Genomic DNA, 19,140 nt, shown 5'->3' with positions numbered 1-19,140 from the left:
CATGAGGGGTGAAGAAATGCTTAAAAACTTTCCAAGCTTTTGCACAGGAGGAGTGACACACCCACAGCTGAATGATCCCTTGGCTAGAACTGGGGTTGCACTGTGTTGACACAGGACGATTAACTTTCAACTCAAAAAACAGGTAAGCTTTCTTCTTGGTTAAGAGTTTGCAGAACGAGAACTCTCATACTGTAAATTTCTCAGATGTGACCTGAAATGAACACATTTCTGAGAGTAGGCTCTTATACTCTGACAACGCCGGCTGGCATTGTGCAATATGTAACATTGTAAAGTAATAGAATATGTATACAGATTTCTAAAAGTTTATCATCTTCTGCCCTTCCAGCCCTCAGATTGTAAAAATACCCGGAGGAACTCACAGCTAGCTTGGATACACATACTTGTGCAGCAGTTTTAGCTCCTGAGCACATAGATGGGCATCACGTCTTTATTGCTACCTCTCAAAGGAAGTGTTCGTGTTTTTCTGTATAACTAGCTCCACTGTGAAGAAGTCCTGAGAAGAAAAAGGCTTGGTTATCTTGTTAGACTTGTGGTTCAGCAGGGTGGGGGGTAGTGAGGTAGAAGAGAGGGTTTTGCACTTAGTCATAAGTGGTGCTGGAGGCAACTAAAATCATTAGTATAGACTGGCTGTGTGTGGGATTCCATTACCAGCAGAGAAGAAGAGATTCACAACCCGAGAGTGGTTTCAGAGAAATGCTGCAGGGCGGAAATTCCATTCCCTCCTGAGCTCTGGACCTAGGGGCTCGTTTCCCATTAGGGAACAAGAAAGAAGAAGAAAAATAAATGTCTGTGCAGAGACGCAACATCCATGCGTCAGATGACACAACTAGACACAAATGTGAATGACATTCCTGATGATAAGAGTGAAATTTGTTTTCCTTTCAGTTATTTGGTATTTTATAGTATCTAGCAAGTAAACTTTGGCACGAAATGCTACTGAAGAGGCACATAAGCAAGTTCAGCATAAACACTTACATACATTTAAGGAAATCAATTGAGTTAGTATCTAGATAATTTGAGAAACAAATTAGAAATAAAATTAAATTACTTACCTGTTTTTTATTGTTATCTCTGTGGTTTTACCTAATGTAATTTTAATGTTTGTTTCTCCTCTGTTGTTGTATAAAGTACAATATAATTGGTAGGACCCACTTGACTAAAGTATATCTGATAGGACTTGATATATCCGATTTTTCAGCAAATAATACATAGCAAAGCAAAGAAAACCTTTTTCATCTTACTCTTTCAGTGGTAGTTAGCTAAAAGTAAAGACAGGCAGCTATTTAAGTTGCAAGCTGTTTTTAATAGGATGCTATTTCTTAGGAAATGGGGCTTAAAAATCTTTTTTAATTAAAGAAGGGGGAAAGAATACTAATAAACTAGAGCTCTGGTCCTGTAACAGTAACATGCATTAATTGCTTTATTTGCATTATTTGACTACCTACAAAATTGGTAATTGTAAGAGTATATAAAACTACATCTCCACCTCAAAAATATATAAAACATCTTCACTCCATCACAAGTACACATGTAATGATGTTGATACAAAGATACTTGCACAAAAATATATTGTTTATTATAATACTGTACAGGTTTAATTGATTTGATAAAGAGTAACTGGAGCCATACTGGAAATGGCTAACTTCCCATCAAGTAGCAAAATGTTTGAAATGCTCTGCCTTCTCATCATTAAGATCCTCAGGGCAGAGGCTTTCCTTACGCAAGTCTGTACAGATCTTATTTAGGAAAATGAAGCAGAATTATTTCCACTCTCAATTTTAGGCCCTCCATTCGGAAGACTAAATTAGTGCTGTACAGTCAATGACAGAAGGAAGGCCCTTCTATGGGGCTATTCAAACCATCTGTGTCAGAAGTCAAATTGCTGCCCCATTTTAGGTGGTCTGAATCGCCTTACAGAAGGTTCCCACCTTTCCCCATGAATACACATAATTTAGGAAGCCTGCTCACCTGTATAGAAACTTAATGTAGCTGCATATAAATTGGACAGTACTATTAAAATTTCTTTATACAAGACCGATAAAGTATAGGTATGCACTTCACAGGCATGAAATAATAAAAGCCACTGCATCATTTTTACTCGACTGTAATGATTTGCAGTTGAACCTAGTCTTGTACATTCTCTTACTGCTCTCCTCCATATTTATGTTTAGATGGCTGAGAATATAAACACATTACCTTATTTCTCCTTTTAAAATCTGACATGACATGAACGAATCACTTTTCTACATAAACTCTTCTCTGCCCCACCCCCCACCCAAAGAAAGAAGTGGAATTTGGAAACATAGGATTAGCAATTACTTTTTGAGTCACTCTGTCTAGTTCCCTTTCATAGGCAACCATGAAATCTCTTTTGTAAAGTAATAAGGTGCCATCCTAAAGCCAGTAGGTTATTTACCCCATTACTCCTATTGTAAGGCTATTTTGGAACCTTAGTTTCCTGATGGTTGTAAATTTTCTTCTAATTTACAATCTAAATGTGTTCATACCACATATATCTACTTGTGTCTTGACTATCATTTGCCTTAATCTAAATAATATCTTACTTTCTCTCTGAAGGGTTTCTCTAACTAATGCCTTTCTAGACAATGGAACTTGTTCTTTTTTTCCCACACAAGCCAATTCTTTTAGTCTCCCCTTGCAATACATGCTCTTTATTCCTTTCATCATCCTCGGAGCTCTTTGGATTGTCCTGTCAGCAAAGTATAAATAATTGCCAATGCTGGCAAGATTCAAAGCATAAGAAGGGAAGCCAGGCTTTTTTAATCTGTCTAAAAAAATACCAACAAAATATTTACACCAGTCTTGCTGCCAACCCTTAGTTTTGTAGAAGGATGGATTTTCACAAGAGTGCCACATGTCCTTTGTGTGATATTTTGAACTTTTAGAAGGAAAGCTGCTATATAAAAAGTACATAAGGAATTTACTTGTTATAGTGAAACCTCCATGATGAGAAAACATTTGCAATAGAACTGAATGAAGATCCTAATTTATCTCTGCTTATTGTACAACGTGCAGATTTTACATCACTCGACAGAGAACTTCATTGAAGAGTTACATTTTTTAGGCCAATAAGGACTATACTGAAGTTCTGCTCCTACCTGGTTAATACAAAACCAACTTACTTGACTTTACTGACGGCAGGTGTCTAATCTTGATGCATGTGAACAACCATATTAGTTCCACAGCAAAAGTTATATAGGTATGTCATGGAAAGGACTGTTGTGGCTTAACCCCAGCTGGCAACTAAGCACCACACAGCTGCTCGCTCACTCCCCCCGATGGGATGGGGGGAGAGAATCCAAAGAGTAAAAGTGAGAAAACTCAAGATAAAGACAGTTTAATAGGGAAAGCAAAAGCCGCGCACACAAGTAAAGCAAAACAAGGAATTAATTCACTCCTTCCCATGGGCAGGCAGGTGTTCAGCCATCTCCAGGAAAGCAGGGCTCCATCACACATAATGGTTACTTGAGAAGACAAACACCATCACTCCAAACATCCCCCCCTTCCTTCTTCTTCCCCAGCTTTATATACTGAGCATGGCTTCAGATGGTGTGGAATAGCCCTGTGGTCAGTTGGGCTCAGCTGTCCCAGCTGTGCCCCCTCCCAACTTCTTGTGCACCTGGCAGAGCATGGGAAGCTGAAAAGTCCTTGATTTAGTATAAGCACTACTTAGCAACAGTTAAAACATCCCTGTATTATCACCACTGTTCTCAGCACAAATCCAAAACATAGCCCCATACTAGCTACTATAAAGAAAATTAACTCTATCCCAGCCAAAACCAGCACAAGGTATCAAAAGTTGTTATAACTTCTGTAAAATCATGGTTGTACAATATTAAAGTCTACAGTTATTTCATCAAGATTTTATGAGTTCTGTTTAGCTTAAATTGACATGCTTATATATGTGTATGTATAAAAATATATATTATATAAGTTTAAAGAAAGACATTTAGACAGTATTTTGTCTTAGACCACTTAGAACACTACAAAGCCAGAAGGATTTTAATGGAGTTGCTGTTGATTTACAAGTTAATTAGGCTCATAATCAATAAGAACCAGGAAAAATGAGAGAGTGGTGATAATAATGGATGAGAAGCATTTTCATATCCACACCCACAAGTTTTGAAAAATCTTGAAATGGATGAAATTAGAGCATTTAAAACCTTAAAGCTACATCTGGACTTTGTTTTGAAAAGTGCCAGTCACTCTGGATATTTCGGTTTTCTCTGTACTTGATTGGCAAATCCAGGTCTCTGGGGGTGCCCATTAGTGACCACACCAGTTGTTCTTAGTGCTGACTATTGCTGTGCGTCAGGTCCTAGATATTTTGAGATAATCAGTCAAAATGGCATTTAAATTCAAACAGCTCCTAAAACCCTACGGCCCTTCTTTTAATTAATAAGTACTATTCCAGCCAACTTTATGACATCCATCTAGCTTAGGGGTCCAGGTCTTAGTGGTAGCTAAACTATAACACTCTGACTGTGCTAACCGTCGGTGAGATCATTTTCAATACCTGAGGCCCTGTAACCCTTTTTCTTCTCCCCTGTGTGCACCTTGTCTTTGTACCCTGTCCCTTGGGTGGCCGAGGTGATAGGGCCACCCCTGCCCCGTGAAGCAGTCATCTCCCTCCAGCCCAGGACTGTATTTCAGAGGTGCAGCAAGTGAAGTGCAGAGGGATGGGAAGGGAAGCCAGGACCAGCAAGCTGTGGAGTTACTTCTGCTTGGCTTCCTGTGCTCCAGCCCTTCACGCACACAGACAGGTTTCAAACACATAGTGGGGAGGAGACGGGGGCAGCTTGGCAGAGCCACACGACCGACTTCAGGCCCTGGCATGAAGCAGAATTCCTGGGGATTAGATTAAGAGACCTTTAATGTGGATGGTTAGAAGGTGTGGGTTTAAGGGCATCCTATCGTATTTCAGAAATGAAACTCTCATCAACGTCACACAGGCCTAGCAGCACTGAACACAGTATTGCCTAAATACTTTTAGAAGCTGAAGGCCTGAGATAATGAAGCTGTTTTCTGAAAATGTATTTTTTAAGGTGTTAAAGTCTAAGCTATTTTCATTAATTAATTGTAATCATTTTAATTATGGAAAAACTGGAGTTTAAATTGGACATTAAATACACTGAACATTTGGCTTTGAAAAATGAGTAAAAAACTAGGAGTCATCATCACCAGACAATAAATAAATAACAAACATAAATGAATATATTTTAATTTTAAAAAACCCACAAAACCAATCTGTTAAGTACCACGAGTTACCTGTTGCTCTCTTCGCGTTGTTCTTTTCATTGTCAGTGATGTAACAGACATTATCCTGGCACCATGGGTTTGAATCTTGGTAACTGACTTGAAGAGAGTGGGAAGGATTTTAATTTTTCCAAAAAGCAGCAGGTGGAAAGTGACTTGGTAAAGATGACAGTTGACTGAAAAAAAAGCAGCTGCCTACTCTTTACCCAAATACATGCTCTTTGGAGCAGCTGAAACTGAAAATTTTGACACTGAAGGATGCAGCTTGCTTTGCTTCATGCTATATCATCACATCCAGCAGTATTAACAGCATACATCAACCAGAATATCTTCTTCACAGAACATGCAAAACATTTACAAGCTGCTCTGCATCAGATACGCTTTAACACAGTAACTGCTGAAAGTGGAGGACCTCTCAAAACGTACCTTTTGTTCTGCAATTAGCTTATGGTTTCTCAAGCAGGAAATCAGCTTCAGGGGTGGTGGTTTTTCTGCAGCTAACATAACCAACATAGGAATTGTTTGATCTTTGCAGGTTTTTAAACGGATAGTTTTGTGCAGAGTCAATGGAGAGAGTTAAGTATCTCTGTAGCTACCTGAAAATATCTCATAAAGCTATAAATAAATGGATGTAGAAATTACTGAAATGAGAATTTCTTCACATTCCAATAATTTTTTTATTCTACATTTAGCTGTCTTGAGAGCTTGTATATTTATGAAAGATTGGAACCTAATGGAAGAAATAATATGCTTATGCAATCATATGCGAATAACTTTGTTTCCTCTAAAACATGAACAAGGGACGTTTTCCTTGTTTGAGGATTACACAATGTAGGTTATTTAAAGAAGTATCTGACTCGTAAAGGGAAAACTATCTAATTTGAAAAGGGGAAGAGCAGTCCTACAGCTATGACACTGTACACAGTGGTGGATGCCAGTCTTCCATTCCTGGCAAAATCTCCTCTGAGAGCACGTGCAATTCATAGTCTGTTTCTACTGGAAATCTCTCTCTTTCACTTTTCCTTTCTGCTAAAAAGTTACAAATACCACAATCTGAAAAGTGCAGTATGTATTTATTTTGCTGTATTCCTTTATTTTTTTATTTTTGAAGGAAACATGGATTATAAACATTTACTTGACAGAATATAGTACTCACAAGATATTGTGGCAATTTAAGAGTAAATTAAAATTGGATGTAGCGTGGGAAGCTGGGATGACATGTAGCGTTTTCACCTTGACAGCCTTTCACTGGAGGTGGCACAGCAAAGGATCTTGACACATCTTGACACCAGTGTGAATGCTTTCAAGTGGAAGGCAGGTAATTTTTTTCAGATGCAGTAAGAATTCAAACTTATCGGTAGTCACGAGACAAAAAAAAACAGAAGAAGTTCTGCATTTCCTAGATGAGTGCTGATCTTACGTGTATTTTTAGAAGCAAAAGTAACTAAAAATAAAATAAATTTAGAAATAACATATAAATAAAACATATGTAAAAACAGCTATATACACATAGTTAGAACTAGTTTTCCTAGTAGAATAAAGCTGTGGAAAAAATCCAATATGGCAATTTGGAAAATTGAGATATTTGGAAATGTCATGTTAAAAACAGTGCAAAATTCCAGAGATCACAAAGAACAAAGGAAATTTAAGTATACAGCAGTAGGTTCTTATTTGCCTCTTTTTTTAGTTGTCTCAAGCAACTTCTCTGTTCTTTTTTCTTCTGAGTTGCTGCCTTCTCTTAAGTTCTCATTCTCAATGTATTTAGTCTCTTTCACTCATCTTTTACGTTTTCTTCTAAAATAATTGAAAATAATAGATAAGCAGACATTTAATTCTAATCCTGTAAAACAAACAGTTTTACTACATGAAATTTCAAGTTTATTTTAATAGGATTGCTGACTATGTTAACATTAAATACGGTCAGTTTTCATTTCTCTAAGGTGATGAGGAATGAGATGACACAGTTAAAACATACATAATACAATACTTAGGTAATAAGGCTAGACGAATATATGATGAGATGTAATAAAGAAAAGATTAACCATTGAACAACGCTTAGCTGTGAAGTGCAGACAGTTTCAAAAGCCTGTGAGCTCACACAACGAGGCATGCCACATACATGTGTGTCAGCGAGGGAAGCTGCAGAGCCATGGTCATGTGGTGACGCTCTCAAGTGACAAACCCCGTCCCCTGAGGCTGGGTCACATATGACCGCACCAGACATACCTACACTGCAGAGATCCAGTTCCCATAGTGATACACAGAAAGCTGACCTGAGCTTCTCTGCACTTACAACATGCTGAGTCCGTGAAATGGATTAAGATCCATCTACAAATATCAGAAAGGTACCTATATGTGTAAGAGGTTTCAGGATTGTGGCTTTGTAGGTAACAAGACTGTTTCCAACTACATTCACATATCGCCTTATGACAGTGAGATGTCAGTGCTATTTGTAAAAGTAACTGTAATGAAAATAGGAGTAATAAATGTGACCTTATTATTGCCACCTACAATAATGCTGCAGGTTTGTGTCTGGTTTTCTCTAAAAGTTTATCAGTAGACTATTCAGATCTGAAAATGGCTGATATAGAAGTTATACTGTGGTCTCTTAAAACAGTCACTATTGTCTAAATCAAGGTCTGTTTCTTTTTTTCTCCATCATATTTGCTAACCAGTCCCAGCTTGTGAAAATGTACGTGGTGCATTGGTTGAACTGTTTGCGTAAGCCTATTTGAAGGTATGCTCCCTTTACCGATCTGCTCAATATGAGCTGGACTCAATAGCCATTAGAAGTCTGTATTTATTACAAAGGTAACAGGATCGGGCCATATAGGAGAAATGTATGTCTAAGTAAGTCACACTGTGCCACTGTTTCTACCCAGTTAGAACTACTGATGCTTTATGAAAAAAGAGGTTGCGTACGTCAGTGGGTGGTTAGTGGAACTGAATTTCAAGAGACCTGGATTCTATATTTAGCTTAACCATTGACCTTCCTAGACAAGCCATATCATCCATCTGTGCCTCTTCTACCTAATAACACGTGCTGCCTTGTTTATTTGGATTCCAAGCTTTTCCTAATAGGTCCTGCCTCTTACTGGATTTATGTAGCATCTAGCGTAGGGAGGCTAAAATGCTAGCTAAGTCCAGCAGGCACATCTGTAATATAAATGTGTAAAAAGAAAGGGAAGGGGAAAAAAAGAAGTAACAAAAATAACTGAATATTCTTGTTCATGTACAATTATCTTTTCTACTGGAGGAAAAAAAAAGTGAATTTGTATACAGAAATTACATCAAAGCAACCCCAAAGATGAAAAGAATGGAAAAAGAATTGGGGGAATATATTAAATAAACCCACAAAATAGTTATCTACTGTCCTTTAAACAGCCAGTAGACAGCTTTTTACAGATGGAGGTTTAAGAGGAGCCCAGGACCACACAGCAGGAGAAAGACAGAGTTAGAAACAGGAGCCAGATTTCGTATCCCAAGCACTGGGGCATCATAACAACCTCACAACGAATAACTATGTAACTGATGAGTATAGGATGACTAGGGGGAAAACTGAGGAAGGAAAGCCTGTGTGTGCTCTTCAAAGTAAGTTTGCTTAAAACCACACATCAGGCTGTTGTTCCTAGGCCAAAGAGGCACTTTGATTACAGATAGGCACAGCAGAGCCCTCCAGTGACATGTACATCACTATGCAGTCTATGAAACTAAACAACAATGCCATCATGAATATTATCTACAGATTTTATTTCTTCAAACACTCACTGTTGGTATGTTAAAACAGCCTATTTCTGCCTCACTGCACACAGGAAAAGCCCATTCCATAAGAGAAAGAGAAAATGGCATTAAAAAAGGGAATCTGTGGCTTCTGTTCTCTGTTGCATTCCAGTGAAGTTCTCCTTTGAATTGGCAGATGAAATGTAGTTGCCACTTGTTTTTGTCCAACCCCAACTCTAGCCCTAGGTAGAGCAGCACGACCCTCAAGCCTGCACTGAGTTCCTAAAACTACATGCATTCCATCACAAAATGATCTAGTGATCATTGTATCTAGCAATACATTACATTCGTAAATTGTTTAAATTATAAGGCTATTGTGAAAGTAGTTTGAGACAGCTGATCTGTAGCGATGAAAAATACTTCTATAACATTCAAATCCTTTAGCACCCTTCAAACATTCCAAAAACCAAAGGACACTATTGTGTAGGCATAGCTTTAAGCTTAAAAACCTTTTTATGCAAGAAATTAAGTCTTCATCAAGAAAATAACTGTTGAAACCTTAATATCTTTCAATGACAGCCACATTTGAAGAGCAATTTTATAGCATAATGATCCTTGTTGCATAATTTGGACAGGCTTTTGTTCTCATTTTAATTTCCCATACACAGCTTGCTTTACCATCTCTCCTTCCCATACCAATTGAAAGGGAGAGATCAGAAGTCAGGAGAGAAAACATCAAGATTTGGGTCTGGAGTTAAACTTCTAAAGATTTCAGAACAGCTCCTACTTCAAACATGCTGTGGTATATCTGACTAAAGCCTTGGGTGCATCATTATAAGACTTGGGCAGCTGCATTCCACCTGAGATCCCACTGTAGGCACAAGTCCAAAATAGCAACTTTAAAACCCCCACTCAGCTTCCCTCCAGGACTAGAAGTATCTAAACTTCCTGCTCTTTGATTTTTATATTCTCAAGGCATCTAGAATATGAACCTGCCCAGAAGATGTGCCAGAAGAAGAGGCATTTTTTCCCCTTCTATTTTACCTCATATCAAAGGTTGTCTGAAATCTAGAAATTAGTTCCTTAGTCTAAACCTTCCTCCAGTAATGATCTGACAGGCTTCCTCAAAATAGGCCTACAGGACTGGGTAGACTATAAAATGGAGTTTCAGATTCTTGCTTTATTATCCGTGTAGCTGGAGGAGAGGTTTATACCCATCTTTTATACAATTTCATAACAGTTACAGTATTTGCCAAAGAATGCAATTTTCATATTTTTGTGCACAAGTGAGTCAAACACACATAATTCTCCCATTAGAAAAACTTCCTAACCATCAGTTGTTACCCTTAGTACATAAATTGCTGGATTGTGATATACAAGAGGTCAGACTAGACAATCTAAGAGTCATTTCTGGCTTTAAACTCTATGATAATCTATGAAAACTAATGCGTTGCCATAAATAAAGAAGGCATTTTGCCTCAGAATCACAGAACTGTATAGGTTGGAAAAGACCTTTAAGATCATCGAGTCCAACCATAAACCTAGCACTACCAAGACCACCACTACACCATGTCCCTAAGGACCTCATCCAAACGTCTTTTAAATACCTCCAGGGATGGCGACTCAACCACTTCCCTGGGCAGCCTGTTCCAATGCTTGATAACCCTTTCAGTGAAGTAAAATTTCCTAATATCCAGTCTAAACCTGCCCTGGTGCAACTTGAGGCCATTTCCTCTCGTCCTATCCCTTGTTACCTGGGAGAAGAGACTGACTCCCACCTCTCTACAACCTCCTTTCAGGTAGCTGTAGAGAGCCATAAGGTCTCCCCTCAGCCTCCTTTTCTCCAGACTAAACAATCCCAGCTCCCTCAGCCGCTCCTCACAGGACTTGTGCTCCAGACCCTTCACCAGCTTCGTTGCCCTTCTCTGGACTCGCTCCAGCACCTCCATGTCTCTCTTGTAGTGAGGGGCCCAAAACTGAACACAGTATTCAAGGTGCAGCCTCTGAGTCACTACTTTCACAACGTGGTAACAATTTGCTAAAGCAACAATGAAAAACTAAAATCTTGTCCTTCTGGAATATTTGTGAACAAGTTCTGTGACATAAGACATGATGCTTAGTGTCCCATCTAACTTTTTCCATGGGGTCTGCCCAAGTCAATGCCTTTGTACTTTCAACCGACTGAGGATTTCAGCAGGTCATCTGCGTCCTAGATATAGTTTGTGAAGCAATTCTGATCTCAAGTATTCTATAAATGTGGAGTAATATAAGAGGAATCTTAATTTCCTTTCCACATACAGAATTATACCAGCCTGAAGCTTTTATTTCCGCCCAAGGAAGTTTTATTAACCCTTAAAATCTAGAAACATAGGTCTTCAGAATGAATGCATTGTCTCAGTAATGCATTCTCAGCATGATTACTACAGTGGATCAAAACCATATCTCCTCAGAGAAGAAACCTGTATTGGGTTTGCATGGCAAGGTTTTGGTAGCAGGGGGGCTATAGGGGTGGCTTCTGTGAGAAGCTTCTAGAAGCTTTCCCTATGTCTGATAGAGCCAATGCCAGTTGGTTCCAAGACGGACCCACCGCTGGCCAAGGCTGAGCCCATTAGTGACGGTGGTAGTGCCTCTGTGATACCATATTTAAGAAAGGGAAAAAAACTGCTGTGGAACAGCAGACAGAGAGAGGAGTGAGAATACTTGAGAGAAACAACTCTGCAGACACCAAGATCAGTGAAGAAGGAGGGAGGAGGTGCTCCAGTCACTGGAGCAGAGATTCCCCTGCAGCCCACGGTGAAGACCATGGTGAGGCAGGCTGTCCCCCTGCAGCCCATGGAGGTCAATGGTGGAGCAGATACCCACCTGCAGCCCATAGAGGAACCCACACCGGAGCAGGTGGATGTGCCCGAAGGAGGCTGTGACCCCATGGGAAGCCTGTGCTGGAGCAGGCTCCTGGCAGGACCTGTGGACCCATGGAGAAAGAAGCCCACGCTGGAGCTTATATTTGCTGGCAGGATCTGTGACCCTGTGGGGGACCCACGCTGGAGCAGTCTGTTCCTGGAGGACTGCACCCCATGGAGGGACCCATGCTGCAGCAGTTCGTGAAGAACTGCAGCCTGTGGAAAGGACTCACATTGGAGAAGTCCGTGGAGGACTGTCTCCCATGGGAGGGACCCCACGCTGGAGCTGGGGAAGAGTGTGAGGAGTCCTCCCCCTGAGGAGGAAGGAGCGGCAGAGACAACCTGTGATGAACTGACCGCAGCCCCCATTCCCCGTCCCCCTGCACTGCTTGGGGGGAAGGAGGTAGAGAATTCGGAAATAAAGTTAAGCCCGGGAAGAAGGGAGGGGTGGGGGGAAGGTATTTTAAGATTTTGTTTTATTTCTCATTACCCTACTCTGTTTTGATTGGTAATAAATTAAATTAATTTTCCCAAGTTGAGTCTGTTTTGCCTGTGACAGTAATTGGCGAGTGATCTCTCCCTGTCCTTATCTCGACCTATGAGCCTTTCATTATATTTTCTCTCCCCTGTCCAGCTGAGGAGGGGAAGTGATAGAGTGGCTTTGGCGGGCACCTGGCGTCCAGCCAGGGTCAACCCACCACAAAACCATACTGCCTTTGGTTCATTTTTCAAGCTAACTAGGCAACACATCCATATCTTTCCAACTGAAGTGGGAACTGGGAAGATACATCTCTTGACCTATGGTACACGTATAATGGACATAAGACACTTGAAAGTCTTACACAAAAGCAGAAAAATACAGAAGCCAAAATACACAACTCTTTTCTGAGAGTGGATGGGAAATAATTTCTCCACATTGCAAATACTGACAAAATTGTTCAGTGACTCGACTCCATTAATAACCTCATAGAGCCTAGCATCTGCTTCCCTTACAGCTCAAGTCAGTGTCACACAACTGTGTTCTAAAATAGCAGTTACCCAAATAAACTGAATTCTTGACACCGAGAGGTTTTAAAAACCCAGATTTTGCCTTGGATGTAAAAGTTCCAACCCTTCAATGAATTATCTATTTATGATTTCAAAATAAAGTGTCCTACCAGAAACATTCCATAATCCTCTAAATGCAGTCTCTACTTACATAGAGTTGAGAAAAGGAAATTACAATTCCTATTACCTGAGTGTTATCCCCAAGTTCTAGGATTCACAAGATATTAGGGGGAGCCAGTTGATGAAAAAAATCAGTTTCTCCTTTCTGAAAGGGATGTGCTGGGAAGGGAAGTTTCTGAAAGGGATGTGCTGAAAAAAGAGCTCGTATTAAGTAGAATTAAAATGAAAATGGAGGGTGAGAAGTGAGAGGAAGAGATTTTTTTTTTCTTCTAAGTGCCACTATAGACCCTTGATTCAGACTTGGTTAAAGGAAACTATTATGGTTTGGGGTTTTTTTGTCTGATAGCAGCATTAAATCTATGGTACTGCATCCTTCTTCCCTTTTTTCTCCTTTTTTTTTTTTTCCCCTGAAAGGGAAGTAATTACCATTTTGCTCTGCCTTGAAGACCTTGCTTGAGACTGAAGAAGCTATTGTTGTCCCTGCGTTCAGAGAACAAGCAGACTTGCAATAGATGCCTTGAGAACTTGCTGGGGAAGTCTGCAATCTTTGCTGATGTGGGAAGAGGTGCAGCAGCAGCTAAGACCCAGATTTCCAAATAATCATGTATCTCTGCAAGATATAAACAAACAAAAGCATTTCTGTACTCTAGTGGCAGGGTAACTGTCATTATCCTACCTATATCCTTAGACCAGGTTTGTAGATAAAAGCTCTTGTAAGACCAACTGGTACAGGTGGGAAAAAAACCAGATAAGCCTTTAAGCATTCAGGCTCTTTTTCAAGTCTAAAAGAAAAATACTGGGTATAAAAGCTACCACCCCCCCCAAAAAAAACCCCAAAACAAAAACCAAAGCAAAAAATAAAACCAAAAAAACATCCAAGACAAAAGTTATAAACTATTTTAAATTGCTATTAAATAAATCTGTCACGCCAGGATTTCAAACTGGTTTTGCTTTGTATATCTTGAAAGTAAAAACCTAAACATAGAATTGCTATCCTGAATAGAAACAAAAGACTGCTATGACTATCTTCTCTGAGAAATGGAGCACACTAGGAAAAGTGAATGGGGATAAAAGATTATCCACCCTTAGGCTACTTATCCTGAATTATCAATATTGCCTAGGCCATCAACAAAGCACTGACTGTTTTTTCTATCTACTATAGGCTACTATTCATAGATTTACTAAAACTTTTAAGTTTTTTTTCTAGTATTGTTAAACAAAAGCATGCTTTCCAGGAGAGTGGCTTGAATTCTGGGAAATCTTTCCTAGGCTTTTGGGTGTGTTTAGGTACTTGGGTCCTCCCCTGGATTCCCATTTGTCATACACATATGTTAAGGTGGAAATACGCATCAACTTCTGTGTTAGTTTTAGCCTCCTTTTACCTTTCAGATTTCTGTTACATAAACCTTATTTAAACTGAATGCAACTCCTGCCTTTCCATTTTGACTCTTTTCTTTCTGGGTATCTCTGTTCTTTTTAATGTTACTACTAAGGTAGGAAGCAAACCAATTGCTTCTTATATCTTTTAACTTCTAATGCAATTTTTGCAAGCTACTGAGGTGAATGTTACTAGTCTTCATTTATTATTTCCATCTTGAGCAGACCATCAGTTGGTCCGCCTTGCTTACATGTTGCTTAAGCTGTCCCACAGTCTACGATGTCAATAAAATACAAATCTATAACTATTCTAAGTATGTTATGGTTGTATCAATCTATATTTTAAGTCATGAAGTCAGCTGTGGTTTAAGCAGCAGATGTGAAACTCTGTGTCTGTTAGACAGCTTGTTCAACTCTGCTTTTATTTTAAAGGTACATCCTGCAGCTTGATGTACAGATCCATGTTTTGGTTTTACCAGAGAATATTCTGCATTGAGGAACAGCTTAAAACATTGTCCTTGTTAGAGGTATCTTAACACCTTTTATTTTAAATTCGGTGCTTTAGGGTTGAAAACAATGGGTGAAGATTGCACATCTAGTTGTTAAATCATGCTATCACAGGTAAATTGCCAGTTTCAGACCATTCAACCACGCAAGCACAAGAACTGGAAGTGAGAGAAAACCAGAAAAGAGAGAACAGTCTTCCTACTAGTGTTGTTAAAGATAAAATGAAATGTATTATAAGTGCAAAATGTCATGCACAGTGTCAAGTATAAACTCGTACCTTCAGCCATGCTTGAAAACATCAAGCACTTACAACAGAAAGTGTCTACGTTGAGTTGAGTTGACCAGTGTGGTATCATCAGTAGCTAAGCTGCTTTGAATCAGAAGCACTCTTTAAATTTCACAAGCTGGTTTCCAAGACAGTATGTGGCTTCAAAAAAATTCTCCCACTCCTTAGTGTGGTAAAAGAAATTTTTCAAATTTCTCTGCCTAATCAACAAATCTTGTTACTTTCAGTCATTTTCTGATTCTTTATTTTCTAGCAGAGTTCTAGATGAGGTGGTGAACTTTAAACCTGCTCACAGTTGATTGACTTATTCTAATTAGCATTTGAAGGTATCAGAAGTACTGTCTCCAACCCCAAAGAAAAATAGGTAAAATACTTTCTCAGTGCAATAAGCATGGAAGTTTCGTCACTGACTCAAGATCCTAGCATTATATATGTTAGAATCTGCCTATGAAATCTTCAGGCTTTTCCAAAGTTTCATCTACATAAAATAGAGATGCAGGTTATCTTTACCCTCACATGGTGATTCTTCCGTTCCTTCAAACATGTGGTCCTGCAGAGTAAATGGAGGAAAGGTATGCTGTATACTCCTGTTCTCTGAGAGCTGTCCCAAAACTTCTTTAGCAAAACTTGCTTGACTAAGCACTAGTGAATGTAAAAAAAAAAATCAATTACTACTTTTTACAAAATCAAGTTTTAGAATATTTCAGACAAAATAAATACTGATAATTCTTAGTGTGGAATATTCAAACTTGAATGAGTTAGCTTTGATAATCTCTCCCCAAGAAACCTGTATGTGGAGCAAGCTCAATAATTTATACAATTGATACTAAGGTTTTAAGATTGTCGTATCTAATTTTCTGCAACAGTCTCTTCAAAAACCTGAAGTGACAAGATGGTAAGTTGAGACCAAATTCATAAGCCAAATGAAATGTGGGTTAAATAGAATTATTCTATCCTCAAACCATGGTTCAGAGGAAATTCATGTTGAATGTCAGTTTGGAAGACACTCTTTCTAACCTTATTTTTGTACTTCAGATACTCTTTAAATCCTCTTCCTTACTATTTTCTTGATCTGGAATTAGTTTTCATCAAGCTAGTCACAGAGGTAGGGGATATAGTTAACCATAAATGTTGAAGGTATTCAGACTATCCAGATTGTTTTGCTTCTGACATAATTCTGAATGGTTGCAAGTAGGGACACTGTTGCATGAGACTGATCCCCCCCAACACTTTCAGTCCTGGGCCAAATTGTTTACTGAAGACAAGGCAAAGCAGAGGAGGGAGTGGGAGATGGAAAAGGGACATAACTAATGTAAATGCAGGCTGATCAGCATGGAGAGATGACAATTGGGAATTGGAGTAAATAATTCCTCATTAAGAGAGAAAGCCAGGAAGAGACAAGAATGAGTAAGGATGTTCAGAATAAACTGTATTAGTAGTCAGACTCTGAGGACATCAATGCATAAACGTCCCTCATGCAGCTACTTTTCAGAGTTTCTCCTGGATGGCATGGTCTGGCTTTCTGCCCTCATGATCTTTCTTTTTCATGATCTGCCCTTATGATCTTTCTGCCCTCAGCTGGTTTGATCGAAAAAGTAAGGCAAACCCAGCCCTTGTATTGCCAGAATGAGGGATACTTAACGCTCTTTCCCACCAAGTTCTGAGTTTGTTCAGGGAGGGGTACTTCAGAGTAAGGTCTGTTTTCCATACTCCTCGTGACATTACTCTGCTTGTTGAAGTAGCTTGTTTCTGCTTCCTCTGGCTGAGTTTCTGGTTGGTTTGACCACTGACTGTTCTGAGTGGTTACTGAAATGAGACTATTAGTAAATTCTCGACTTCTTTTTTAAAGCTCTGATTTCTGGAGTAGCTTCCAAAATTCACAAAATGCCACGCTAAATGTAGGTGCTCATGGTTTTTTTTTCTCCCCAAATGTAAACATATGCCTATATATGGATAGTGCAAAAGAGTGTCTGTGTGTACAACTACATTTGTCTATTACATGCTGGATGCAAAAAGGAGTGTAAACGTGGCCCTCCTGATGACAAAAGAGTTATGCCACTTACTTCATTCAGGACAGGATTTCACCCATAGCTTCTGAAAATTAGAATTATTTAAAATGCCAGAAGCTTGGCATGTCAATTCTTAGACAATTCGGGGTTGGGGGGGGCAAATAGCTTTTTACTTCATTTTTTCTCACTCAGTTTTGAAAGAGTGTAATAGATTTGAGTTGAGATGCTACAACTGGTTCCAAAATTAGCTGCCTAGTTCTTATTTGCAGAGTAATTTTTCTACTCCAGTCTCTACCTGTAAATAAAGCAGAAATATGTTAAAATAGTCAACTAAAGGATATTAAAATATGTGACGAATGTTTTTGACGAAATTATTAGATAATACTGTGGCTTTAAATATCTTCTGCAAAATATAAAAAATTACCTCCATCGCTTTTTTGGGAAAAAAAATACAGCACATACTGTCATCATGTGTTTTTTCTTATGGGAATACTGAACGGAAAATTCCTGACATGAATAGTTTTGATATATTTATCAGATCACAGCTCCCTCTTGTGTAATTCATCATTACTACAGAAAACTAAGCTGGATAGAGATTGCTTAAACTAAATTCTGTGGTACCTATTTATTTTATTCCTTTACTTTTCTCATCAGTGATATTTTAGGTTTTGGAATTTTGTATTTTCATGTAATTTCAATGCCAGGACAGATAATAATACTTACAGTAAGGCTGCACTAGAACTACATTTAGAGGAATATTACTTTTGCTCAATGACATGATTTTGACATCCATAATCAAAATCCTGGGTTTTTACTTAAGAAAATTCATGTCTAATCTGCTATTTATTATTGCTGCTAGGTCCTTCTTCCACAAAATTTTCTAGTTTTTTTTTCTCTTTATATTTTGATGACTCTTGGAAAAACTCTAGCTATTCTCCTTTTTGTTTTATTCTCTAGTTTTTGTGTCCACAGGTGTTCACAGCACCATAACATGGTTATTATCATTCTGTGTCTAAGCTTTTTGGTGTTCTCTTTCTCTCAGTGAAGTAAGGCTCACTTTAGCAGTAGTACCAGAATATGTATCAAGGAAAAGCTGAAAAGCTTATTTTTGCTACAGCACTTATTTATGACTCTAACAGAAAGGCTGCATTTCATTAATTTGACTGTTATTCAGACTTGAAGAGTTACCTTTGGAATAGAAACTTTAAAAAAACCAGTGCAGTTCTTCCTATAACATAGTGCAAAACCCCAAATGACCCTCCTGGAGACGGTGTATGAGAACACAGTATGGAATGGGTAAGCAACCCCAAATTTAGAAAGTACAAACAAACCTGCTGCTAATGGATTAACTGCCACTTAAATTCCGAGTTGTGGTTTTGTCCACAGATAATGATGAAATCATCTTAAATGGGTCTGCACAGACCAAAGGTAATGCAGGAGAAAGTAACATCACTGACTGAAGTAGATGTGAAGATCCTTAATCTTTTTTCTACCCCAATATACAACACCATTACAATCAAGGAAGGTTGACATCGTGTATTCATTCCTCCTTGAAGAATTCCGTTTATTCACAAAACTGCGGTGATTTAATTTAAATTGAAATGTTTTCACAGAAACAAACGAACATTTCTTTTCAAGTAAACAACCAACCAAACCAACCCAAACTTAGTAACATTGGCCTGGAACTTGCTGGGGGTGAGGGGAAGGAAACGTGGTAGTTTTAGTGTTGGAGGACCCTCCCTCTTGCTGCGCCTGTTATTCCATCCCGGCTGCTGGCTCCCTGAGTCTCCCACTGCCCAGAGACCGGTCAGCGGCCAGCGCTCAGCCGCTCCCCGACGCCGACACCACCCGGCAACCGGCCGCAGGAGCTCCCGGG

General features: G+C 39.0%; 1 long non-coding RNA gene across 6 annotated transcripts; it reads right to left on the bottom strand.

Moving 5' to 3' along the window:
- Positions 1-6,011: 6,011 nt before the first annotated feature.
- Positions 6,012-19,077, bottom strand: LOC142410455 (uncharacterized). Of its 6 annotated transcripts, none has more exons than XR_012775925.1 (5): positions 18,453-19,077; positions 16,898-17,559; positions 15,247-15,805; positions 13,512-13,695; positions 6,017-7,092 (listed from the first exon to the last, which is right to left on the bottom strand). It is a non-coding gene; the product is annotated as an uncharacterized LOC142410455 (long non-coding RNA). The 6 variants fall into 6 exon arrangements; XR_012775926.1 differs by having other exon boundaries at positions 18,924-19,077; XR_012775924.1 differs by having other exon boundaries at positions 6,012-7,092; positions 15,247-15,897; positions 16,898-19,077.
- Between the last annotated feature and the right edge of the window lie 63 nt (positions 19,078-19,140).

Source organism: Mycteria americana, chromosome 5 (genome assembly GCF_035582795.1).
Source record: "Mycteria americana isolate JAX WOST 10 ecotype Jacksonville Zoo and Gardens chromosome 5, USCA_MyAme_1.0, whole genome shotgun sequence".
In the NCBI taxonomy this organism is placed as follows: Eukaryota; Metazoa; Chordata; class Aves; order Ciconiiformes; family Ciconiidae; genus Mycteria; species Mycteria americana.
Note: the sequence above shows the minus strand (reverse complement) of the source record. Positions and strands in the feature narration are given on the sequence as shown.